The following is a 27,427-nucleotide window of genomic DNA, read 5'->3' as shown; positions in this document are numbered from 1 at the left end:
ATATGTTTTCAGATAAATGGATGCTGAGAGAGTACATCACCAACAAACTCACGTTACAAGAACTGGTAAAGAAAATCCTTTGGATTAAAGGAAATATTACATGTAAACTCAGGTTTACAGATAGGAATGAAGAGCTCAAAAATAGTAAATATGTGAGGAATTATAATATTATTATTCTTCCGTTTCTTAAATGTATTAAAAGACAATTGACAGCCAGGCGTGGTGGCCCACACAAGTAATCCCAGTATTTGGGAGGCTGAGGTGGGTGGATCACCTGAGGTCAGGAGTTCGAGACCAGCCTGGCCAACATGGTGAAACCTGGTCTGTACTAAAAATACAAAAATTAGCCAGGCATGGTGGTACACGCCTGTAATCCCAGCTACTCAGGAGGCTGAGGCAGAACTGCCAACCCTGGAGGCAGAGGTTGCAACGGAGGTCATGCCACTGCACTCCAGCCTGGGTGATAGAGCGAGACTCCGCCTAAAAAAAAAAAAAAAAAAAGACAATTGACAATTGTTTAAAGCATGAACAACAACAGTGTATGGTAGGGCTTAAAATAGATATAAAAGTAAAACAGGTAACAACAATAGCTAAAAGGAGTAAAATTAAAAGTTTATATAAACGAATTCATGACAGCTCCGACAAATAAAAAAAGGTGCTATCAGCAAATCAGAAATTTAAAGGGAAGATCAAAAGTAGATAGGATTAGAATGACGGAGTAGAGGAAATAGACTGTATTTAAAACATACATAGGCTAGGTGCTGTGGCATACGCCTCCAATCCCAGCAATTTGGAAGTCCAAGGCAAGAGGATCGCCTGAGCCTGGAGTTCAAGACTAGCCCCAGCAACATTACGAGATCCTGTCTCTACAAAAAAGAAATCTAAAAATTAGCCAGCATGTAGTGTGCACCTGTAGTACTAGCTACTTGGGAGGCTGAGGTGGGAGGACGGCTTAAGCCCACGAGTTTGTGCCTGCAGTGAGCTAGGATGGTGCCATGTCACTGCAGCCTGGGCAACAGAGCAAGACTGTGACTGTAAAAAAATTTTTTTAACTGAAGAAAAAAAATGCACAGAAGAAGGCATCAATAAGCATAAAAACAGTTGTCTGCACACACATAAAAAGCATAAATATGCAATGATCATCAAAGATTATTATACAGTTAGGATGCGGATGGGGCAGGGGTGGTAGGCATAAAAGAGTAACACCAAAATGGACCAGAAAACAACTGACCCCAGAAGAAACAGATAATGCAGGGAAGAGAACTTGGTTTAAAATCTTCCTTGGTATTCTCAGAGAGATTTAAGAATATTTTAAAAACATAAAGCATCACTAGATTATGAAAAAGGCGCAGAGAATAAAAAAAGTTTACAAAATTTTTTAAAAAGTCCTGACTAGTAATGAAGAGAGCCTGGGCATTTCATAATGTTTCTGTGCTACTCTATCCTGGTTCTGTTTCCATTCTGTATCAGATGTACCCACTATACACAATTTTGTGGATATTCTTTATGGCTTAATTCTTTATCATGAACCAGTATTTTTCTTAATTTTGCCTCTTTTGCACTTCCTATAGAAATAAATAAATGGATCATTCTCTCCTTTCCCACAGGTGTTTAACACCTGCTGATGTCTGAGCCTCGGGCCACCCAATTTGCTCATCCATTCCAGTTATTTTAAGATTTGTGTTGTTCCAACTTATGTGTTACTGTTATAGAAAATGCTGCTCTAATCATGCCTGTTAAAGTTTACAAGTGGCTATGCATAATACATTCTCTATACATTAAAGAAAAAAAGATAGATGACAATTCAGTGAAAGAGTTGAATAATACAACTCAAAGGACCAAATTAGTAATTTACTCCCAGTTCCTAGACTCAGAAAGAAAAAGAGACAAAGAAAGAAAAAAATATGATGAGCATAAAAGAAATATGAGGATCAATCCAGGGAGTACAATTCTAAAGAGAAGCTCTAGATGCCAGAATTAGAACACAGGGAAGAAAAATAATAGAAGAAATTTTATTGGTGTTAAAGATGCCTGGGTTCATACTAAAAAGATCTGCTGAGAGAAGATAACATTTAATTTTTTAAAAACTACTGACACAAATCAAAGCTAAGGGTCCAAACACCAAAGATAACAAAGAAACTCTAAAAGAGTTCAGTTTATCTCTGTCTACTGAGAGCTTCTACCCACACATATAAAACTCACTGATGAAAACACATGCATTCAGATTGGTCCCTCTTTAGATTCATACTCAAATGGGCCCTTAGTGCTGCTCAACTATCATTTTATATTTCTTTAGACCATTTACTCTCCCACTATCCAAGACAACTATCTCATACTTTCTCCTCCTTAATCACCAAAACTGCCAGCCCTTTTCTTAATCTCCACTTCCTACATTTGACTCAGAAATACAAGCAATCAAAAGCAAACACCTAACAACTGAAGAATGCATAAGCTTTTCAAATGAAGCTGGAATATTTTAGAAAGTAGACCACATGTTAGGCCATAGAATTATCAACAAATTCTTAATGAAATCATACAAAATATAATTTGTACTCAAAACATAAACAATGGAACAAGCAAACATTTTATATATTTGGGACCCATAATATTGACTTAATGTTGTATAGACCATAAAAAATTTATATAATTCTTAAAAGTATTGAACAAATAGGAACACTGAAGAATATCGCATAAAAATGTGAAACTCAGCTTCACCATTACCCACTCATTTTATTCTGTGTAAACAGTTTGATAAGAATTCTCATTATTAGGGCCAAGCATGGTGGCTCATCCCAGCACTTTTGGGAGGCTGAGGCAAGCGGATCATTTGAGGTTAGGAATTCCAGGCCAGCCAGGCCAATGTGGTGAGACCCTGTTCTCTACTGAAAATATAAAAATTAGCCAGGCTTGGTGGTGCACGCCTGTAATCCCAGCTACTTGGGAGGCTGAGGTAGGAGAATTGCTTGAACCTGGGAGGCAGAAGTTGCAAGAGCCGATATCGCACCACTGCAGTTCAGCCTGAGCAACAGAGTGAGACTCCACTTCCAAAAAAAAAAGACAATTTAATAATAATAATAGTTCTCATTATTAGGCTGGTGCAAAAGTAATTGTGGTTTTTGCCATTAAAGTATGAGCAAAAACGCAATTACTTTACTGCCAACCTAATAAAAAGTATATTAAGTTGCAAAATAGGACATATTTTGCATTCAATTACTTAGTATTTTATAAATTTATGCTATTATTAATACCGCAACAACAACAAAAAAACTCATGTATGCATTGAAAAATGTGAAGTTCTGCATCTGAGTTAATGGAAATTTGCCAATGGCACCTAAATTAAAAATCTCTTATGGAAAATATAACCACTAACAAAAGTATCACAGCATATACAGAAAAAAAAAACTAGAAACCCCGATATATTTGTAAATTAATCAATATACTTTCATAGAACCCATGGTACAAAGAATAACTTAAAAAATACTTTGAATCAATAATGAAAATGAGTAAAATGCAGTAAAAGTGTATACTAAGATATTCATAATCTTAAATTCATACACGAGAAGAGAAGAAAGGCTGAACAATGTTATTAAATAAATTTTCATTTCAGGAAGTTGTGAATGGAATAACAAATTAAGTCAAAAACCATAAAAATGAAAATACTTAAGAGCAGAAATCAGAGAAAAATAAAAAGAAAATAAAAGCAAAGTAAAAAGTTGGCTTTTTAAAAGCATTAAAATTGATAAAACACTAGCACTGATCAAGAAAAAAAGAAAATAAAACATAAATTAACAATATCGGGAATTAAAAAGTAGACATTATTACCAGAGCTTACAATATTGAAACATATAAAAGACAACAGGAATATTCTCCAATTTAAAAACAAATGAAGTTTCTTTTAAAACAATTTACTAAAACTAGCACAAGAAGAAATATAAAATTTGAATAATTCTATATATAATTGATATGGTTTGGCTCTGTGTCCCCACCCAAATCTCACGTTGAATTATGATCTTCAATGTTAGAGGAGTGGCCTGGTGAGAGGTGACTGGGTCATGGGGTGGATTTCCCCTTTACTAGTCTCATGACAGTGAGTGAGTTCACATGAGATCTGTTTATTTAAATTTTTGCAGCATGTCATCCTTTGCTCTCTCCTTCCTGTTGCTATATGAAGATGTACTTGCCTCCCCTTCACCTTCTACCATGATTGTAAATTTCCTGAGGCCTTCACAGCCACGCCTTGTGTACAGCCTGTGGAACTGTGAGTCAATTAAACATCTTTTCTTTAAAAACTACCCAGTCTCAGATAGTTCTTCATAGCAATATGAGAACAAACGAATACAGTAATTTAAAAATTGAATATACCATTTAAAACTTTTCCACATAGAAAATTTAATGCCCAGTGACTATGCTGGTAAATTTTTCCAAACGTCTGAGGAAGAAACACTGAGCTTATACAAACTCTCTCAGAAAATAGAAAATAAAAAACACGGCCGGGCGCGGTGGCTCAAGCCTGTAATCCCAGCACTTTGGGAGGCCGAGACGGGCGGATCACGAGGTCAGGAGATCGAGACCATCCTGGCTAACACGGTGAAACCCCGTCTCTACTAAAAAAAATACAAAAAACTAGCCGGGCGAGGTGGCGGGCGCCTGTAGTCCCAGCTACTTGGGAGGCTGAGGCGAGAGAATGGCGTAAACCCGGGAGGCGGAGCTTGCAGTGAGCTGAGATCCGGCCACTGTACTCCAGCCTGGGCGACAGAGCGAGACTCCGTCTCAAAAAAAAAAAAAACACTTCCCCACGTTCTTAAGAGGAGAGAGTACAAACATGATACCAAAATATATAAGGACATGAAAAGGGAAAAAAAATACACTGGAATCTCTCTCATATACATATTTGGGGAAAAAATGCTAAGCAAAATACTAGCAAATTAAATCCAATAATATTTTAAAAGAATAAGTCTTGACCAAATGAATTTACCCCCAGAAGTGCAAAGTTAACATTTAAAAATCCATCATTATACCAGATTTAAAAACATATGCACTGCAAGGGAAATAATTAACACAGTAAAGGGACAACCTATGAAACAGGAGAAAATATTTTCAAGCCATCCATATGATAAGGATATTGATAAGGATAAACAGATGAGAAATGCAAACAACTCAAAAGCAAGAAAACAAGTAACTGATTAAAAAATGGACCTGAACAGATATTCCTCAAAGGACAACACAGGCCGGGTGCAGTGGCTCAACCCTGTAATCCCAAAACTTTGGGAGGCCAAGGTGGGAGGATCACTTGAGCCCAGGAGTTCAAGACCAGCCTGGGCAACATAGTGAGACCCTGTATCTAAAAAAAAAAAAAAAATTAGCCAGGCATGCTGGCACATGCCTGCAGTCCCAACTACCCAGGAAGCTGAAGGAGGAGGATCACTTGAGCTTGGGAGGTCAAGGCTGCAGTAAGCTATGATCACACCACTACACTCCAGCCTGGGCAACAGAGCAAGACTCTGTCTCCAAAAAAAAAAAGACAATATGTAAATGGACAACATCACTAAAAGCAAATTAAAACCACAATGAGGTCTCACCTCATGCCTGTTAGAATGTTATCAAAAAGATGTAAGGATAACAAGCATTGGTGAGTATGTGGAGAAAAAGAAATCCTTGTATACTCTTGGTGGGAAAATGTAAATTTTTACAGTCACTATGGAAAATGAATGGAGGTTCCTCAAAAAATTAAAAATGGAACTACCATATGATTTAGCAATTCCACTTCTGGGTATTGGAACTAAAAATAATGTCAAAGCAGTATCTACCCTCATATGCTCTTTGCAGCATTATTCATAATAGCCAAGATAAAGAATCAACCTAAGTGTCCATCAACAGATGAACTGATAAATAAAATACAGCATATGTACACAATGGAATATAATTCAGCCTTAAAAAAAGAAGAAAATCCTGTCTTTGGAACAGCATGGATGAACCTGGAGGACATTATATTAAGTGAAATAAGCTAGGCACAGAAAGACAAAACTGTATGATCTAACTGGTCCATAGAATCTAAACAAGTAGAACTCATAGAAGCAAAGAGCAAGTAGAATAGCAGTCACCAGAGGCTGAGGGTTCCATTAGGAAGAATGGGAGATGCTGGTCAAAGGATACGAAATTTCTGCTAGATAGGAGGAGTAAACTGAAGAGATCTATTGTACATCATGGTCATTACTGCTAATAACAATATATCATATCCTTGAAAATTGCTAAGAGTAGATTTTAAGTGTTCTCACCACAAAAAAATAAGTATGTGAGGTGATACATAGGTTAATTAGACTGATTTTGCCATTCTGCAATGTACACATATAACAACATGTCATGTTGTACACCACATATACAATTTGTATGTAATTTAGAAAAAAAAAAATTTTTTTTTTGAGACGGAGTCTCGCTCTGTCACCCAGGCTGGAGTGCAGTGGCGCGATCTCGGCTCACTGCAAGCTCTGCCTCCCGGGTTCACACCATTCTCCTGCTTCAGCCTCCCAAGTAGCTGGGACTACAGGTGCCCGCCACCACATCCGGCTAATTTTTTGTATTTTTAGTGCAGAGGAGGTTTCACTGTTTTAGCCAGGATGGTCTCGATCTCCTGACCTCGTGATCTGCCTGCCTTGGCCTCCCAAAGTGCTGGGATTACAGGCGTGAGCCACTACACCCGGCCACAAGAAAAAAAATTTTTAATAGTCAATATATTTTACATTAGAACAATGAGAAAACACAACATATGATCATTTCAATAGATGCAGAAACTACCTCTAATAAAATTTAACCAATGTTCATATTTTTAAAATCTCAACAAACTAGGAATGCAAGCAAACTTCCTCACTCTGATAAAGGGTAAGAGTAAAAAAACTTAATATACTTAATGGTAAAATATTGATCTTGTTCTTCTAGAGTTCAAAAACTTAACAATCATGTCTAAAATCATGATTTCTATTCAACACCATAGTGGAAATTGTGGCTAGTGCAATAAGGCAAGAAAACTAAATAAAAGGTATAATGATTAGAAAGGATAAGTAAAATTGTCAGTATTCATAGATGACATGTCTGTCTATGTAGGAAATTTACAAGAATCTACCAGTCAGTAAGTGAATTTAGCAAAGTCACAAGATGCAAGACCAATATGTAAAAATCAACTGTATTTCTGTATATCAGAAGCAAGCAATTTTTTAAATGAGCATTTAAAAAGAGTATCATTTATAATAACAACAAAACATCAAATACCTAGGAATACATCTATTGAAATATCTGTAAAAACTCTGTAATAAAAACTATAAAACATTTCTACAAAAAATAAATGCTAGCTAAATAACAGAGGGATAGACCATGCTGATATAAGAATATAGAAAAACTCAGTATGGTTCAGATGTCAATTCTTTTCCAAATTAATCTATAGATTCAACCCACTTCCAATTAAAATCCTAGCAGTTTTTGTGGAAATTTACAAGTTGATCCTAAGTCTGAAAAACAAAGGATTTATAACAGACAAAACAATCTTGAAGAGTAAACTAAGGATTTATATTATCAGACATCAAGATTTATATTAAAGATAGAACAAGTAGATTGGTATTAGCACAAAAATGAACAAATAGACAAATGGAACAGAACAGAGTTCAAAAAAATATACTCACATACAGTTAGCTAATTTGGAATAGATGTGCCATTGCATTTCAGTGAAGAAACGTTGGTTACTTCAAAACATGTTGCTTAGTCAACTGGCTATTCATATGGGGCAAAAAAAATAACCTTAACCTCTACTTCATACCATACACAAATATTAATTTAAGATGGAAAACAGACCAATGTGACCGCTGTTAAGCAGGATATAAAAACACTAACCACCAAAGATTTATAAATTAGACTTCTTAAATATATATGCACACAATAATAGTTTCCAGTTACATGAATCAAAAATGTAAAGAGGGAAATAAAACAACTATTACACTAAAAATTTTAATACTCATTTCTCAAGAATTAACAAAAAAAATTCTTTTAATCAGTAAAAATAATGAAGACCTAAACATCAACCAACCAAACATAACTGACATTTGCAGAACACAGTGCCCAACAACTGCAGAATATACATCCTTTTCAAGTGCTCACAGAACATGCACTAAGTTATACCATAGGTTGGTCCATAAACCAAGTCTCAATAAATTTGAAAAGATTGAATTCATATGAATTATATTCTTGGCCATAGCAAAACTGAATTAGAAATAAATATCAAAAAAAAAATCTAGAAAATCTCCCAGTATTGCAAAATTAACATAGTTCTAAATAATCCCAGATTCAAAGAAGAAATTAAAAGGGAAATCAGAAATTATTTTCACCTGAATGATAATGAAGAAACAATAAAATTTGGGGGAATACAGCTAAAATAGTGGTTAGAGAGAATGTACAGCTATAAATGCTTATGTTGGAAAAGAAGAAAGATATGAAATTAATTATGTCAGCTTTCTAGGTAGCTAGAAAACAAAACCAGAGAATGAAGAAATAATAAAGAACAAAAATTACTAATACATAAAACAATAAAGAAAAATCAGTAAAACCACAACTTTGTTTTTAGAAAAGATTAAGAAAATTGATAAACCTCTAAGATGATGAATTTACAAATAGAAAATAACACATATTACCAATAACAGAAATAAAAGCAGGACATCAGTACAGATTTTATAAACAGTAAGTGGATATAAAAGGATAGGAGCAACTTCATGCCAATGACTTTAACAAGTTAGATTTGATGAACAAATTCCTTGAAAGACAGAAATTACCAAAACTGACATAGGAAGAAACAGAAACCTTGAATAGTATCATATCTCTTCAATAAATGGAATTCTTCATTAAAAACATACCCACAAAGAAAATTCTTGGCCAAAGTGACATCCCTGGGAAAGTCTGTCAACTATTTAAGGAAAAAATAGTACCGATTCTGTATAAACTCTTACAGAAAACAGAGGCGCAGAAATAATTTCCAAATCATTTTGTGTGGCCCCAATTATCCTAATACCAAAACCTGGCAAAAGCATATCACACACACACACACACAAAAATTACAGGCAAATGTTTCTCATGAACATAACAAAATAACAGAACATAGAACCAGCAGCATATAAAAAGGTCAGAACTTCATCACCAAGTGGGGTTTATTCCAGTCATACGGGTTGCTTTGACATTTAAAAATGAATCAATGTAATTTACCTTATTAACAGAATAATGGCGCAAAACCATAAGATCATCTCAATTGTTGCAGGAAAAGCATTTGACAAAAGTCAACACCAATTCATGATAAAATTTCTGGAAATAAATTAGAAAAAGAAGGGAATTTCCTCAATAAAATAAAGATCATCTACAGACAACCTTCCATTACTTAATGATTACATACTGAATGCTTCCTCCATAAAATCAAGAACAAGGAAAGGATGGTCACCACCACCATTTCTATTCAGCACTAGAGGTTAAGACATAGAGATTGAAAAGAAAGAAATAAAACTTTTTATTTGCAGACATGATTGTATGTATTGAAAATGCTGATGATTCTACCAAAAAATTACTAGAACTTATAAGTGAGTTTACCAGTATCACAGGATACATCACAAAATAAACAAAACCAATTGTATTTCTACATACTGTACTAAGCATGTCTTTTTATTCTGTATTTTTGATGCTTTGACATCTTGGGAATTTGCTGACCCTGGAAGGACTGCCCCTTCCAGGGCTAGCCAATTCCTAGAAACAGGAAAGAACCTGACAGTGAGGGCATCTTTTCATATGCAAACCAACCAATACCTTATCAAGTTCTTACCTGATATTTATACACATCCCAACCACCTCCTTTATCCAGTTCTTACTTAATACCTATACAAATCTATCAAACAAGAAGATGGTCTCTCCAATACACAAAGAGCTCCACTAGCTCATTTTTTAAAGCCACTGGAGAAATTACAGACATATTAAAACCTTCCACTAAAAAAATGTTTTGAGCATATATGGAAAATTTATAAAAATTGGCCATGATGAAACATAAGCTCAAAAATTTTAAAAAGAAAACTCCTAAAAGTTGGCATAACAAAGCCTAAAAATCATTTCAAAGTTGGTATAACTGTTACTAGAAAACCATCTCCACAATGACTATATATATGTCTTTATTTTATTTTTATGTTATGCTTCTCTTTATATTTGAATCAGTCCTTTAAACTACATAAACATTTTCATGTGTTTGTAAATACCCTTTTAAAAATTACTGCTGTTAGCTGTTCTTTATGCTTTTCTTACTGGTCCCCTGACACATTCGAAATTGGACATTTCTGACTATTTCTTTGGTATGTTTTATATCTAACTATGTCGATTATTTCTATACCAGAAACTCTGTCACATTGTGTACCTCTTTTCTAAACCCAATATCTAAGTGAAAAATGACAGAGGAAATAAAAGATGCATAAATTTGCATATTATAAACACTATAATCAAAACTAAAAAAAACAGAAAAAATATATACTACAAAGGTTTAATATATTTATACAAGTAACTCTTACAAATTAATATGACAATGAACATAAATAGGTATTTCACAAAAGAAATGAAAACATGGTCAACATAATTAAGAATCAGAGAAAAGTACATAAAAATGAGATATTAGCTGACTGGTAAACAAGAAGAATGCCAATACCCAGTGTTGGCAAAGATATGAGAAAAACAAGAATATCTAATAATGTCTAAGAGTAGTATCATGCATATCTAATAATTCTATAAAACAGTCTATAATACTGGGAAAAAATTAATGACATTAAAGGGGTCTGATAAATTGTGGCAACTTAGCCAACAGAATACTATGAAGATATTAAAAATGATGTACACCAGGCATGGGAGCTCACACCTGTAATCCCAGCACTTTGGGAGGCCAAGGTGGGTGGATCACCTGAGGTCTGGAGTTTGAGACTAGCCTGGCCAAGATGGTGAAATCCTGTCTCTACTAAAAATACAAAAATTAGCCGGGTGTGGTGGCGGATGCCTATAATCCCAGCTACTCGGGAGGTTGAGGCAGGAGAATCGCTTGAACCCGGGGAGGGGGCAAAGGTTGCAGTGAACCAAGATCGCAGTACTTCACTCCAGCCTGGGTGGAAGAGCGGAACTCCTTCTCAAAAAAAAAATAAAATAAATGTTTTTTAAAAATGATGTATGTTGGCTTACATTATACCCTTAGTACTATATTCTCTGCATAGCACAATATGGACACTGAATATTTGTTGAATAATTGATAATTTATTTAATGAAAGATTGATTAAAGACTGATCTGTTGAGTAGGTGGGTGAGTGATTCACTGGGAGAGAGTGTGACTGACTGATGGACCAACCAACCAAAATGCTGAGTGAGCAAGTGACCAATTAAGAGAGCAACCAACCAAATGAGTTGTGACCCTCTGAGAGAGTCACAGAATAAATAACTGATCAAATGACTGAGTGACTAACAAAATAAATGAGCTGATGAGTAATCATGTTATGAGTCAGTGAGTGACCAATGACTGAGTGCTTGATGAATGAAAAAAGGAATGAATGAATTTTAATCAATGAATTGGAAAGATCTCCACAATACACTGTTGAGTTCAATTTAGAATGAACAGGATGATGCTAGTGTTATAAAACCATATCTCAATTTGTCACTATGCAGACATTCAGAATGATACTAAAACTTGTTAAGTGGCCGGGCGCAGTGGTTCACACCTGTAATCTCAACACTTTGGGAGGCCAAGGTGGGCAAATCGCTTGAACTCAGGAGTTCGAGATCAGCCTGGACAACATGGCAAAACCCCATCTCTACTAAAACTACAAAAATTAGCCAGGTATGGTGGCATGCGCCTGTGGTCCCAGCTACTCAGGAGGCTGAGGGTTGAGCCCAGGAGGCATAGATTGCAGTGAGCGGAGATTGTGCCACTGCACCCCAGCCTGGGTGACACAGTGGGACCCTGTCTCAAAAAAAGAAAAACTCGTTAAGCATGATGGTTAATACTGAGTGTCAACTTGATTGGATTGAAGAATACAAAGTATTGATCCTGGGAGTGTCTGTGAGGGTGTTGCCAAAGGAGATTAACATTTGAGTTAGCGGGCTGGGAAAGGCAGACCATTGGGTGGGCACAATCTAATCAGCCGCCAGCAAATATAAAGCAGGCAGAAAAAACATGAAGAGGAGAGACTGGCCTAGCCTCCCAGCCCACATCTTTCTCCCGTGCTGGACGCTTCCTGCCCTCGAACATCAGACTCCAAGTTCTTCAGTTTTGAGACGCGGACTGGCTCTCCTGGCTCCTCAAGCTTGCCAACAGCCTATTGTGGGACCTTGTGATCATTTAAGTTTATGCTTAATAAACTCATATATATATCCTATTAGTTCTGTCCTTCTAGAGAACCCTAACACGTTAAGCAAGTTGTCAATCACAAGAAGCATTTGTAATCTTTTTTGCCCCTTTGATTAATGTCATTTTTAAATAACTGTTTTTATTCACTTGAATTTTTGATATGAAGAGACATTTGGCCAAAGCTTGTATACTACTATTGCCTATTAAAACGGCATATAAAATACATGCAAATAAGATATTTTAACACAATGTCATGATTCTTTCACTTAAGAAACAAGAAATCTAAGATGAATACTAATTCAACTTTTAGGCTATAGAAGAGAAAAGATTAAGAACAGCCATACATTTAAGGGCTACCGAAGTCAAATGTAATCATTTTACCTCAGGCCAGTGTCAGAAGTACATACATGACAGGCAAAAGCTTAAAAGACCTCCTGGCGGGGGGGGTTGACTCACGCCTGCAATCCCAGCACTTTGGGAGGCCGAGGCGGGCGGATCACGAGGTCAGGAGATCGAGACCATCCTGGCTAACATAGCAAAACCCCGTCTCTACTAAAAATACAAAAAAATTAGCTGGGCTTGGTGGCGGGTGCCTTGTAGTCCCAGCTACTTAGGAGGCTTAGGCAGAGGAATGGCGTGAACCTGGGAGGCAGAGCTTGCAGATCACACCACTGCACTACAGCCTATGTGACAGAGGGAGACTCTGTCTCAAAAAAAAAAAAAAAAAAAACCTCCTGAGAAAACTGATGCCAGGAAGAGAAGAAAATGTAAATTATTCTGCAAAATGTATCCCTTTTCTGGTTTTGGTTTTTGGGGTTTTTTGTTTTGTTTTGTTTTTTGTGGGTTTTGGTCATAGGAGTAGATTTTGAGCTACTTCTTAGAATCATGCTTAATGATGACTACATAGGAAAAGCCAGATTTATAATTCATAACACACATAAAGAAAAAGTGTGAACAAAAATGGGACAAGTGCTTTAAATAGGCTTTAAAAGTTGCAGTTTTTGGCCAGGCATGGTGGCTCATGCCTGTAATCCCAGCACTTTGGGAGGCCAAGGTGGGCGGATTACAAGGTCAGGAGTTTGAGACCAGCCTGACTAACATGGTGAAACCCCATCTCTACTAAAAATATAAAAATTAGTTGGGTGTGGTGGTGCACTCCTGTAATCCCAGTTACTCAGGAGGCTGAAGGAGGAGAATCACTTGAATCTGGGAGGCGGAAGTTGCAGTGAGCTGAGATCACGCCACTGCAGTCCAGCCTGGATGACACAGCAAGACTCCGTCTAAAAAAAAAAGTTGGAGTTTTTTTTCCCTTAAGATCTCATTTCAAAATCATCATATTCCAAGCCTGTATTACCAAGACGTTTTTTAAAGATTTTAAGCAGTGATGAGTTTGTCTATAAAAAATAAAATTGCACAGGAAATTTAATTAATTCTGCTGGTGAAATATTTAACACTACCCTCTGCTATTGATATTCAAAAAAATCTAGAAGCTGTTTAAATCAGTATGAATTTAAGTTCATAATGATTTTTAAAATACTGCCATGCTAGAAGAACACTGAATATTTCAGATATTCTGAAATAATTAAAGATTATCATAATGCATTCAGGTAAAAAATAAAACTAAGCATCTATGGATAAACAAGGAAAGAATAAGGAATACATAAATAGGGAAATGAAACAGTTCTGCAGACACTGAGGCATTATGTTTGGAAGGCTTTCCAGTTACTCATCAATCAGATAGACTTATACTATCATGCACTATTTTCTTCTCTGAGTCATTCCCCAAGTCCTAAAATCCACTCCTGATGAATCCTTCCATATCAAACCTTTATAAGACCAATATATTCAATTCTTGCCTATAAAATGAGGCTGAGGGATACAGCAAGGTTGATACAGTTTGGATGCTGTCCCCTTTAAATTTCATGTGTTGCACTGTAATCCCCAGTGTTGGAGGTGAGGCCTGGTGGGAGGTGACTGGATCATGGGGGTGGATTTCTCATGAATGGTTTAGCAACATCCCCCTTAGTGCTGTCCTGAAGATACTGAGTTCTTGCAAGATCTGGCTATCTAAATGTGTGTGGCATCTTCCCCCACATTCTCTTTTGTTCCAGCTCTTGAAATGTGATATTCCTGCTCCCTCTTAGCTTTCAACCAAGAGTAAAAGCTCCCGGAGGACTCCCCAGAAGCTGAGTAAATGTCAGCCCCATGCTTGTAGGCCTACAGAACCATGAGCCAATTAAACTTCTTTTCTTTATAAATTACTCAGCCTCAGGTATTTCTTTACCGCAATGCAAGAACAAACTAACAGGCCATGAGCAGTGGCTCCAGAACCATAATCCCAGCACTTTGGGAGGATGATGCAGAAAGATCACTAGAGCCCAGGAGTTCAAGACCAGACTGAGCAATACGGTAAAACCCCATCTCTACAAAAAAAAAAATACAAAAATTAGCCAGGCATAGTGGCACTCGCCTGCAGTGCCAGCTACTCGGAAGGCTGAGGTAGGAGGATCGCTGGACCCCAGGGAAGGCAAGGCTGCAGTGAGCCGTGATCGAGCCACTGTCCTCCAGCCTGAGTGACAGAGTGAAACCGTCTCAAAATAAAAAAAAAAAAAAGAACTAACAGAAGAGTAAAAGGACAGAAATCCCATCATGAAGACTGTTCCTAATACAGTGTTACTTTTACAGACCACCATAACCAGAGGCACTGTGAATCAAACTTACTACAATGAAGGTATATGTCATTTTACTTCTAATAATTTTAAAATTTCATAATAGTAAATACAATCCAATTATTGCAGAATACTTACCTTTAAAAGTCTGTGGCAGGGAGGGGTAGGGGTGAAAGCAAGGATAATTTTTTTTAACAAGACAAGGTCCTAAATGTAGGATTCCAGCAATATCATTACAACTGAAGATCTGATGCAATGAAAACTATATTTCCCATCACCCCTGCCCCTCCTCAAAACAAACCAAAAATATACAATACCTCATGTGTTTAAAAAAAATAAATTATACATATAAATAAGTATAAATAAAATAATCAGAATAGTATACTTCTATTTATTTATTTATATTTTTTATTTATTTCATTTTATTTTTTTTTGGGACAGAGTTTCGCTCTTGTCGCCCAGGCTGGAGTGCAATGGCACCATCTCAGCTCACTGCAACCTCCGCCTCCCAGGTACAAGCGATTCTCCTGTCTCAGCCTCCCAAGTAGCTCATATTACAGGCATGTGCCACCACACTGACTTTTTTGTTTGTATTTAGTAGAGACAGGGTTTCACCATGTTAGTCAGGCTGGTCATGAACTCCTGACCTCAGGTGATATGCATGCTTCTACTTAAAAAGCTTAAAAATATTATTCTAAATTTGACCTTCTAAAATAATAAGTTGTAAAATCCAGACCTACCTGTAATTCTGTCTTCTCTAACCTGGCCAATTAACCACAGATCTAATAATTCAATGTTGAATGAACTTATCCTTAATGGTTCCAATCTCAAATGACCTGACCTAGCCTATGGATTGCCATTATGAAATGACAAGCTTCCCTCAGTATGCAAATTTGATACAAATAAAACTATAGTGTGAATTTTTAACAGTTTAAGGCCAAAAATAGATTAATAAGAGCAGACTCACAAGTCAGCAAATGCCCAGTAAGTACAAAAAATAATTTAATACTTCAAAATAAAGTTTAAAAAAAGGTAAAATTAAAATGGAAAACCAAGGTTAAATTCAAGTTTAAAATCAGAAATAAACAGAGAAATTAAATAGAAGTAATAACTAAATTGAAAAATTGGCAAAAAAGAACTGCTTCTATTCCTAAATGCTTGATTTATTCATTTTATTTTCAAGTATTTGAATGCCTCCCATATGCTAATAAATATTATACAGGACTTGGAAACAAAGAAATTAATGGAAATGTTCACTATCCAATAACTCACAATAGTTTCACAGGAGCCATTGTTAGAATGAAACAAAGTCCAGAAATAGATCCAACTACATACACAATTTAAAACACCAGCATTTCACAGCAGCAGAGAAAAGAAGGATCATCTGACAAACAGTATTGAAACTGGACAACCATCTAGGGGGAAAAAGTTGCATTCCATCTTATATCTTGCATCAATATAAATTCCAGATGGATCAAGAAAACAAGGGAGAGTCACAAAATGCAATTTCAAGGTTGAGAAGGGACCTACCTAGATGCACAACAACAACAACAAAATCACACTATCTACAGAATCAAAAAGATACAAAGACAACCTAGGGAAAACAACTCATTTCACAAATGCAAAGCTATCTTCCTTAGTATAAGAGCTCCCACAAAGCAAAGTGAAAGGACCACAAATCTAATAGAAAGCGAGCCAAGATATAAGTGGAGAGTTCCCCCAAAAAGGAGAATAAAAAGCAAATTAAAATTATAATGAGATTCTATTTTTCACGTTTCAAGTCGGCAAAGATCAAGTCATCTGAAACCACAATGTTAGTAAAGGTGTAGAAAAGCATAAATTGGTATTTCTATGCCAATTTGGCAATATTTGTTGAACTTAGTAACATATACCACTTTTGAATCAGCAATTCCTCATCTACTTAATCTTTAGTTATGGTCACACACACACATGCCCTGACAAATGTACAAAGATATTTACTACTTTTTGAATTCTAAGACATTTAAATGTGTTCAAAAAATAGATAATTTTTTAAAGAAAGAATAAAAAGAGACAAATACAGACAACTCTCAAAGAGTTTTGTTCCAAAGGGAAGTGAAAAATGGGGCGATAGCTTGAAGAGATGTGGATTCAAGTAATGATTTAAATTGGGAATTGGCAGAGCACAGTTCACACATACCATATTTAGCCAGTTGCCTGTTTTGTAAATAAAGCTTTATGAGAACACAGCCATGAGCCATGTCTGTTCATTTATGTATTGTCTATAACTGCTTTTGCACTACAAAGGCGGAGTTGCGTAGGTGCAAGAGAAACAATCTTGCCCACAAAGTCTAAAATATTTTCTTTATGATCCTTAATAGAAAAATCTTGCCAATTCCTGGTTTAAATCAGTAATTCTCACAATCTAGGCCCTGGATCAACATTATCAGATCACCTGGGAACTCACAGATGCAAATCTTCAAGTCTCACTCCAAAGCTAATGAAACAAACTCTGGGGTGGGGCCCAGCAATTTGTGTTTCAACAAGCCCTTTAGGTAATTCTGATAAGAACCACTGAGTTAGGAAACAGTTTCAGTACAGTTAATCCTCACTGTCCTCAACAGGTTCTTGGAAACTGATTTTAAGTGAAACAATGTGTAACAAAATTCATTTTTCCATAGGCTAATTGAGATAAGCAAGTTCCTATGGCATATTTATGGCCACAAAAACATCATCAAACTTCTAAATAAAGACCCCAAACACTTTGATTATTAAACACTAAAATAAATGTGAGCTATACACACATTTAGGAAAGACTAACAAAAACAAGTAAGATAATTATTTACCCAATTCAGTTCAGTCACAAGTGGCTACAGCCTATTCTAGCAGCTCAAGGCACAAGGTGGGAACCAACCCTGGACAGGACACCATCCACTGCAAGACACACTCATACATACATGATCACTCAGACTGAGACCATTTAGACACACCGATCTGCCAACATACACATCTTTGGGATGCGGGAGGAAATTGGGGCACCCGGAAAAACCCACACAGACATGGGGAGAATGTTCAAACTCCACACAAACAGTGGCCCCAGCCAGGAATCAATTTCTTTTTTTTTATCAACGTTACGAACAAACAACAGTTATTCAAGGACCTGCTGTATAGCCAGGAACAGATAAGGACCCTTCGTGTTCACACATTTAAAGGGTCTTGAGAAAACTTCATGGGAGCCTAAGAGCCCTCAAGGAGACTGTCAGTGAGGACTTCAAGGAAAGTGAGAGAAATGATAGTGAAAGCTGAGTAAGAGGAGACCCTTGTTACATACTAGGGCAAAGTTTAACAAAACTATCACCTACATTAACATGGAAAATAAAATACATACCTGACCTAATGAATTAAGGAGATTCTCCACAAGAACTTAAAGCAATTTGGCTTCTTCTAGCTGCCCTTATAATTGAGAGAACAGAGAGATGAACTAAAGAATGAGCTATTCACTTTTTGAGTAGAATTTCAAAGAGAGGTAATGGACTCAGAACAATCTTTTTGGCTAGCAGAGTGTCAAATAAAAAGGGCCTCAGAGCAAAGATCCAATCTAGAGTGTGACTATAAGATCCTTTCTTAAGGTCTAAATCAGTACCTCATAGATCCTTTCAGACGAAATATTATCTAAGGATCTTAAGGGTGTTGTTCCATAGCAGCCTCACACAGAGCTTAGGGGAGGAAAGAGTTCCTCTCAAAAGAGATTTGTGGGTATGGCCGTACAGATTATAAACTTATACACAGGAAGTCCACAAAGTTTTTAAAGGAGTTGTATTAGCTTGGAATGAAAGGAACACGTGCTATATTTTAAAAGAGGGCCTTTGGACCCTGAAGCACTACAGGCAGGAAGCAAGCTCAGGAAGTTACTCTTACAAATACAAAGCACTTTGTATGGTTTGGATGTGGGGGTAGGGGAGATAAATAATTCAGAAGATAAACCCAAAAAAAGAAGAAGCCTATGTCCCATTAAGAACAACTTCCAGGAAGCAGGACTGAGACCTAATCAAGGAACTGGCAACATGTGCCCAGTGGGACTGCAGAATTGCTATAGATAGTGCCTACCTTGTGCACTTCTTGAGGAGGAATGTCTACTGCAAATAACCTGTCTTTTCAATCTTGTAAAGTACGTGGGGGACATATAAACTGTCTCTTCATGGGTCCTCAGTTCAAGAAGAACCATATCCAATTAACCATACCCAAGAAAACTATTCTGTACCTGGACCGGATTTATATGATGAGATACTGGACTCTGAGTTACTGTCATGATGGGATGTGAATTAGGGACCTTTGAGGAGAAGCTTAGTGTATTTTGCATGTATTTCAGATATAGGAGGGATGTGAAGTTTGCCAAAATGGCAAGCTGTGGCAGTAGTATTAATAATTGTCCAGAGATGGCCATAACAATATTTCCTATCTCACATGTTTTTCTTCTACAGTGTGAACTTGCCACTCCCCCATCAAATCTGGACAGGCTTCTGACACTTACAACCAGTAGAACATGGCAGAAGTTATACTGTGCAACTACCAAGGCTAAATCATAAAGATTTATGCTGAGACACACTGACACACTCACTTTCAATTCTCTACTCACCACTATGAAAGGTGACCACCCTGAAGCCACCATATTGTGAGGAAATCCAGGCCACATGTACATGTTCCAGTTAACAGCCCAGCTAACATCCCAGTCAAGAATCAGCATCAACTACCCATCATGTGAGTGAAGACACCTCCAGATGATTCTAGTCCTTTGCCTTCAAGTCACCCCTGGCTAGCAATTCTTCCCAACTCATGTCCTAGTAGCCACTGTGGAGCAAAAACGAAGTCATCCCTGGGTGTGCCCTGTCTCAATTATTGATCCATGGTATCTGTGAGCCTAATAAAGTAGTTGTTTAAAATCACTAAGTTTTGGGGAGTTTCTGTTACACAGCAATAGCAATCAGAATACTGATGGAAATAATCCAGTAGAGAGAAGAACTGAGAAGGCAAGAAAAAGAGGAGAGAAATATAATGGCAAAGCCTTTGAAGGCAAAGGGGATGAGCTCTTCTACACAACTGAATGGAGAGGCTTTAAAAGGGATGCTAAAACATTCATTGTAGAGGGGAAAAGGGCAATGTACAGAGGACAGGTGGTTGCCTGGTGAACAGGAATCAGAGACTAGAAAAGGAGATGGGGGGGTGTTTTTGTCATAAACATTGGTAAACCATTTCCTTTTTAAACTTTATACACATTTTACCATGTGATCCCACCTTTTTAAATTCTCTAAAAAAGATTTAGTCCATTCCCTCAATAGACAAGATTCACTGATTATGTGAGTTGCTTGAAATCGTATACCACGTTGACAGCAGGGTCAGTCCTTTATCCCCTGATTTCCAAAACAGTGCACTTACTCACATCACATGGCCCTTTATATTATAAAAATATTACCTAATAGCATTATATTTCATAATCATAATTTATTAAACTACAATCACTTAGTAAGAACTAATAAGTACTCTGTTTCCAATAGCATACCAACAAGATGAGTAGAAGAATGTTCTTGGGAAGATCAAAATAAACATGCAAGCAAAGTAAACGGCCCATGGACCATTCTAACCTAGTTAACCCCTTGTAGCTATACAGAAAGGCTTCAAAATAGATAATGCTTCTCTTTGTTCTTTCCAGTACCGCTAATTTCATCAATCATTCAACCCTCAGATTTATAAGTTACCTACCAAGAATTTATCCTTCCTTTTAGAAACAAATATGTTATCACTTTATTCAAATTTTACCAGCACAGAAGCACCCAGAGATGGCTTGTCTAACCTTCTATCATTCAGATAAGACACAGAACCAATGAACATAGGAAGAACAGTACCTAGATAGTGTGATATGTAAGAGGATACAGACAAATGACAATCTGTTGAAAAACACCTCCCAGGTTTTATTATGCCTAAAATTCTCATCCTTAGTTCTAGTGATGGAGAGCTTTGGAAAAGTCTCCACTGATCACGCAACCGTCAAATCCAAAGGTCTTTGGTTAAACTGGAGAGAACAAAATATTAACAGTGGTTATTTCCACATAGGGAAAGTATAAGCAATTTTCTTCTGTTTTTATAGATTTCATATTAGCAAAAACACTAGTACATATTTTTAAGACCTTTTATTGGATCTGATTCTCCTCATTTCTTGCCAATGACCAATACGTTGATCATTTCACCTCCTAACCTATCCACTAATTTGCCTCTCTCATACTAACTGTTTTTTTCTTTATCTCCTTTACCCATTTCTCTCCTTTCACCCACCCGCTAATTATGGGCAATCCCCAAGGCTGAATCTCAGGTCCACTACTCTTTTCTCTTAAGTACCACAGCACCAGCCTTAACTTCGCTAACAAATTCTAGTCATATGTCCTACTGCAGGCTGTCAATTTTCACTTGCCCATCCCACGGCCACCGCAAACTCAAATATATCCACAATATAGGCTCAACTGTCTACATCCCCTCTACCAGCTACTAATACTGCCATAACTATTTTTGTTAGTAACTGCCATTAATCAAATGGCAGTTTCTTTGTCATTAACTGAGTAACTTTGGACACATTTTAAGTCTCTCTGGTCTGAGTCCTAATATACAAAATATACAGACTGACTTAGATGTTCTAAGCTGTCTTGGAGTTCCAACACTCTTTGATTTCCTCTGTCACTGAAGAGCACACCTTCAAGGTAAGGTAATCTTTAATCACTCTTCTCCCGTCCATTCTCCCTTCTTATTCAATCCATAATAATGTCTTGTGACATCTCTGCAATCTGACTTATTTCTACTAAGTCCAAGTCCTCATTACTTCAGAGCTCAATTATTTTCCTACCTCTCTCTACCACTTCTCTTTCCAATTCATGTGAGATCTAGCACTGGTGCTGCTTTGATTTTCCTAAGATATTTATTTCAGCAAACTCTTTCTCAATTCAAAACTTTTAAAGCTTCTCCGTATCTACAGGTCAAAGTACATTCTTCTCATCCTAGCATTTAAAGACATCCATAATCAAATTCCAACTACATTTTTAACACAATTTCTTACTACTCTTTCACACAAACCTTCATTTCAGTCAAGTTGTTTATGTACTGCTCTCTGAACATATCATACATATATACATATTTTGCCTTTGCTTACCCCCTCTACCAGTTCCTTCCTATTATAAAAAATCTCTGCTCAATTCGAAGTGGTCTCAAATATCTGTAACTTTTATTATTTAGCTTATCTGCCCAATTATACTGTAAGTCCTTAGGGAAAGGAACCTCTTTTGTATTTCTTTGTTTCTCTTTTGGATACAGCCAAGTACCTTTTACATTGCAAATATTAACAAATAGTATTCGGTGACTACAGTTCCTTATCACACAATCAACATGTATTATTTCTTGAATGCTGCCCACGTGCTCTCCATTGTGTGTTATGTTTTTTTTTTTTAATCTAAGGTACTGTTCCTCAAAGAATACACAATCAACTTGAAAAGATGTGGCTAACACTAGGGAAATAACTATCATAAACAACTAAAGCATGGCATACGATTAAACCATGTGAAGATGTTCTAAGACTAAAGAGCTACAGAAATAGAGGAAAAAAAGAGGGATGGAGAACATGAGCAAAAATTAAAGGATAGAAGAAACATACAGCTTGTTACTAGAAAGTGTGGAAATCAGCTTACAAGCTGAAGGATTAGAGATCTTTAGACAAAAGACTAAATAAATAGGGAAGGGATTGATAATAGACTATCTTAAAAGACAGGAAAATTTAATAAGTAGAAAACGGTAAGCCACTGAAGATTTTGGGGCAAGGGAATACTATAATAAGGAGTATTAGAGTGGAATCTCTATTGAGGATAAACAGAAGGAAGAGACACTGAATTCTCATAAGTTCAAATGACTTTCAATATTCGAGGCTCAGGAAATGTGTCCTGGGATTCACACAGTAAAGGAGGGAAAGCAGAGATATGAGAAAGGAAATGTGGATATTTTGAATGGGAATAAGACATAAATGAAAGAAGTAGTTTAAAGATGATGCCTAATTTAAAGCCTACATGATTAGAAGAAAATTAAGACGTAGAAAATGGTAACTTTCACTTTGGGCATTTTGAGTTTAAGGAGATGAACAGAAATAGAAGCAGAAGACCAGTACAGGAAAAACCAGGAACTGACTAGTACAACAAGTTAGCAATAGGATAATTTTTAAAATCAAAGAACCGGGGAGAAGTTATAAACATATTACACAGAAGATGAAATATATTAAGCTATGATCAGCTGATACTAGCTTTATATCAATAATTTTACAGAAAAGCAAACTAAAAGCTAAGGCAGAGGTTTCCAAACCCATTCAGGGAGCCCTGAGTCTTAGCAAATTTTTCATGACACCTCTAGGCCAAAAGAAATAGGTTCGAACAACTTACTTAGTAGTTATGTCCTTACAACTTAGTGTCTCTTGAGCACTGTAGAACTTATCAGACCTTGGAATCAAACTGGACAATACCACACAGTCATTTCCTGTTCTACATTCATTTTCATGTACTAGTTGCTTTTTATCAGAGCAACCTCTGAAAATACATCTTTACAAAGACATGACACTGTGGAAACGGATGTAAGTAGCTAATGTTGAAACCATGAACTACCTCAAAACAAAAGTTCAAGCCTAAGGCGCTCTGGGCACCTTGGCACACAGTTTGGGAAACTGGGAGCTAAGAGGAGGGGTCTAAAAGGGAGTGGGGAAGGGTGGGGAAGGTAATGGGGGAGGAGCAAAAGAAAGTTCTTAGCACAGTTAACCACAAGGGGGCAGCACAATAATTGGTAGGTGCAACACAATGGGGGTTTAAGCAGAGAGACAAAAGTCAAACCTTTCCATACAAAGGCTACAATACCCCCTCACCAGTTTAAGACCTTAAAGTCCTTTATCTCTTTATACTAGAAAGGAAGAAACAAGAAACACTAGTTACTGGCAGATCACCTTATGCAGTCATTCTGGCCTTCTCTGAATCTCCTTTGCCTCCCAGCCACTATAGTAGCCAAGACTTTTATGAGAGCCAGGCAATTTACTACTTTGCATGTGTCTTACCCAGTTCTCACAACAATCTTATAAGAAAGTGAAGCTAAAAGAGTCATAAATAATACAACTCTTTTTTTCTTTCTTTCTTTTTTTTTGTTAGACAGAGTCTCACTCTGTTGCCCAGGCTGGAGTGCAGTGGTGCCATCTCGGCTCACTGCAACCACCAACTCCCAGGTTCAAGCAATTCTCCTGTCTCAGCCCCCCGAGCAGCTGGGATTACAGGTGTGCACCATCACGCCTGGCTAATTTTTGTATTTTTAGTAGAGATGCGCTTTCACCATGTTGGCCAGGCTGGTCTCGTGCTCCTGACCTCAAGTGATCCTCCTTCCTTAGCCTCCCAAAGTGCTGGGATTACAGGCATGAGCCACCGTGCCCAGCCGCAAATAATACAACTCTTAAGTGGCAAGAACACCAGGATTCAAATCCAGATCTCACTCCAAAGCCAATGCACTTTCCTATTCTGCCTCAAAAGCATCCCACCTTTCAGCAATAGCCAGGTGAAGCAAAGAAACAATGTCATATTCCTTTCCCATATCTGAGACACCTGTCTCAAATCACCAAAGGCACACACACAAAAAATCTCTAATGAGTCCCTAAAACATGCTATAAATTGCAAATACAGGATATTCAGTCAGAGCAAAAACAAGCATGGTGTGCTCTTCTAGCTAGCAAGTACTGCAGTCTTCCTATTGAGGTAAATATATGTACTATTAAGGCAAGTGCTGGATACATCCAATCTGTACATACATTACACACCAACAGACAAATGCATGTACAAGCAAATAATTCTCACACTTAAAGTGGTATATGGTGAGGCGGATGGGAGAAGGGAGGCCAAAAATTGATTATTCATCTTCAAATGTTCTGGGTGTTACATCAAAATACAGGTTGAACATGCCTAATCTGAAAAGCGCCAAAATCTGAAACATTTTGAGCACCAACATGATGCCACAAGGGGAAAATTCCCCGCATAAGTACTTAATATAAATTTTGTTTCATGCACAGATGTAAAAATATTGCAAATGACTTAGTGGCTGTGTGAATAAGGTGTATATGAAACATGAATTTCGTATTTACAGTTGGGTCCCATCCTTAAGATATCTCATTTGGTATATGCAAACATTCCAAAATTAAAAAAAAAATCCAAAACACTTCTGGTCCCAAGCATTCTGGAGAAGGGATACAAAATATTTATTTGCAGTAGCCCAACTCACTGTAAAAACTTATTATGAAACCAAGAGCAATCATCTCCTTTATTCCCACTTCTAGTTTCCTTCTCCATACTAAGCCGCTACTATCCTTTCATTCAGAGAAATGAAGTTTCTCCTGACAGATTAGTGATTACCGGAAAACAAACTGGGTAAATTCAACCGACACAACAAGCTTAGGCAGATAAAACCATCAGGAAGCATTCAATGTGTTAGCAGAAACCTCAGCAAGAATAGCTAACGTGTTCTCACAAAAGCTATCTCTTATTGCTTGGAAATATTCCTCTCTGAAGGATTAAGAACCTCTGGCTGTTTAAGAAGAAAGGGTAATGGACAACGTTTTACATTTCTCTGCAAAGTCATGTTATGTGTAAAGCCAACAAAAAAAAATGTTTCTTAAAGGATCCAAGACGAACAAAACACCCCAAAATTACTCTCACATATCAACATTAAAAGTTTAGCACTGACATTTTCAGAGGAGTAAGCAACAATGAGCCCTGCCGGCTTCACACGCTTCCAGCCTTCCTACGCACGCACTCCCAGCTCGCGACACCTTCTTCGCCTTTACTGCAGCGATAAAGGACAGCACACCCACCGTCGCGGGAGGAGGAGGAAGAGCCTCTTTTTCTGCAGAAGAGAAACAGTTCACATCTTGTTCCTGTTGCCTTCTTCTGAAACCTAAAAAAAAAAAAAAAAAAAGCAGCAGTTACTACTACCACATAAATCCAGGGGAAATAGATGCTTTTTCTAGGCTGCTTAAGTGTCTAGAAAATTTTAAAAAGGAATAAGGAGGTGGGGGGTGCGGGAATTATAAGACACAAATGGAAGCAAATATCACTAGCAAGACTCGTTCTAGCTGTCGTCTTAAAGAGGAAGATTTTTCTGGCTCAGAAGTTTGCTGCCACTAGCAGGGGGGAGGCGGGATCAGAAGGTAAGAAGCGGGTGGAGAGACAACTGCTGCCCCCCACCCAGAAGCCAGGCAGAGATAACACCCACCGGTTACACAGATGGGGCGACCAGAATGCGCCCTTGAGCCCGCAGGGGCGGCTCCTACCCGGCAGGCCAAGGTTTGCGAAGCCCCGAGGCGGGCACGGCTCTGAGCGACCTCCAGGCTGGGCCCTCGGGGGCCCTCCAGTGTGGGCTCAGCTCCCACTCACATCCCTCCGCGGCGAGGACCAGGCCTCTCCCTGAGCCGCGGCAGCCCTCAGCCCAGACGCGCGCCGCAAGCCCGGGCCGAGGGGCCCGAGCGGCCGAGAGGCCGAAGTGGCGACGCGAACACCCGAGCCAGCCGAGCGCCGGCCCAGCCTGTCAGCGCCAAGGGAGGCCGTTAGAGGCGTCCGCTGCTGCCCCCTTCTGCTCCTCTTCCTCTCTCCTTCCTGCAGCCCCACACCACTCCCACTTCGGGCAGCCGGGAAGCCCGTCACAGTCGTTGTCTCCACCCTCTCCTGGGCCACACCGTCTTCTCAACGCCGCGGGCGACACTGACTTGGCCGCCCTATTAGCTTCGAACTCAGGCTCCAGGTTGGCCTGCACTCTCCCCGACTGGCAGGAGACTGGGACGGACAGAGGCTGGGGGAGAGCCGGACGCGCGTCCCGCAGTGCGCGTGCGCCGCTCGGTGCTAGCCGCGGGACCTGCGGGCGCCGGCCACGCAGGGCGGCGGCCTCTCGGGAAGCCGGCGGGCGCGCGTGGAGATTCCTGGGACGGCCCCTGGGCGTGAGCGCGCAAGGAAGTTAAGGCGGCGGCGCCGCCTCGCGAAACACTGGTGCCCGGCTGGAGCTAGGTGCCAGCGCTGGGCCTGGGCTTCACTAGATGGGCGGGTGTGTGTGCGTGTGTGGCCGCCGCCCGCCAGGGAAGCGGCCGGGAGTGAGTCAGCCTGGCTGGCGCCCGCGCCTCCAGAACGCAGCCTGCACCGGAGGAGGCCGGGCTGCCTCAGCGCGGAGACTCCCCTCCCGCACACTTGTCCGCTTTCTGCTTTTCCTTCCACTTCCCGGGTACAGCAGACCTGTACTTCCCCAGTCCAGGCTGCTAGGCCGAGGGGAAGTGGCGCCGGGGGCCGGGCACAACGAGCTCACA

The 27,427-nt window shown here is 38.5% G+C and overlaps 1 protein-coding gene across 3 annotated transcripts in view; it reads right to left on the bottom strand.

Annotated features, from left to right (window-relative positions):
- The window catches only part of JAK2 (Janus kinase 2), a 163,891-nt gene extending 136,841 nt beyond the window's left edge, over positions 1-27,050 (bottom strand). The window contains exons 1-2 of one of the 3 annotated variants that reach the window (XM_033237251.1): positions 26,350-27,050; positions 25,949-26,031 (exon numbers count right to left, since the gene is read on the bottom strand). The gene's annotated coding sequence lies outside the window, so the exon portion shown is untranslated. The other 2 variants (XM_033237253.1, XM_033237252.1) reach the window with 2 other exon arrangements.
- Positions 27,051-27,427: the final 377 nt, after the last annotated feature.

This window comes from Trachypithecus francoisi, unplaced genomic scaffold (genome assembly GCF_009764315.1).
Source record: "Trachypithecus francoisi isolate TF-2019V2 unplaced genomic scaffold, Tfra_2.0 Lachesis_group16, whole genome shotgun sequence".
Classification (NCBI taxonomy): Eukaryota; Metazoa; Chordata; class Mammalia; order Primates; family Cercopithecidae; genus Trachypithecus; species Trachypithecus francoisi.
Note: the sequence above shows the minus strand (reverse complement) of the source record. Positions and strands in the feature narration are given on the sequence as shown.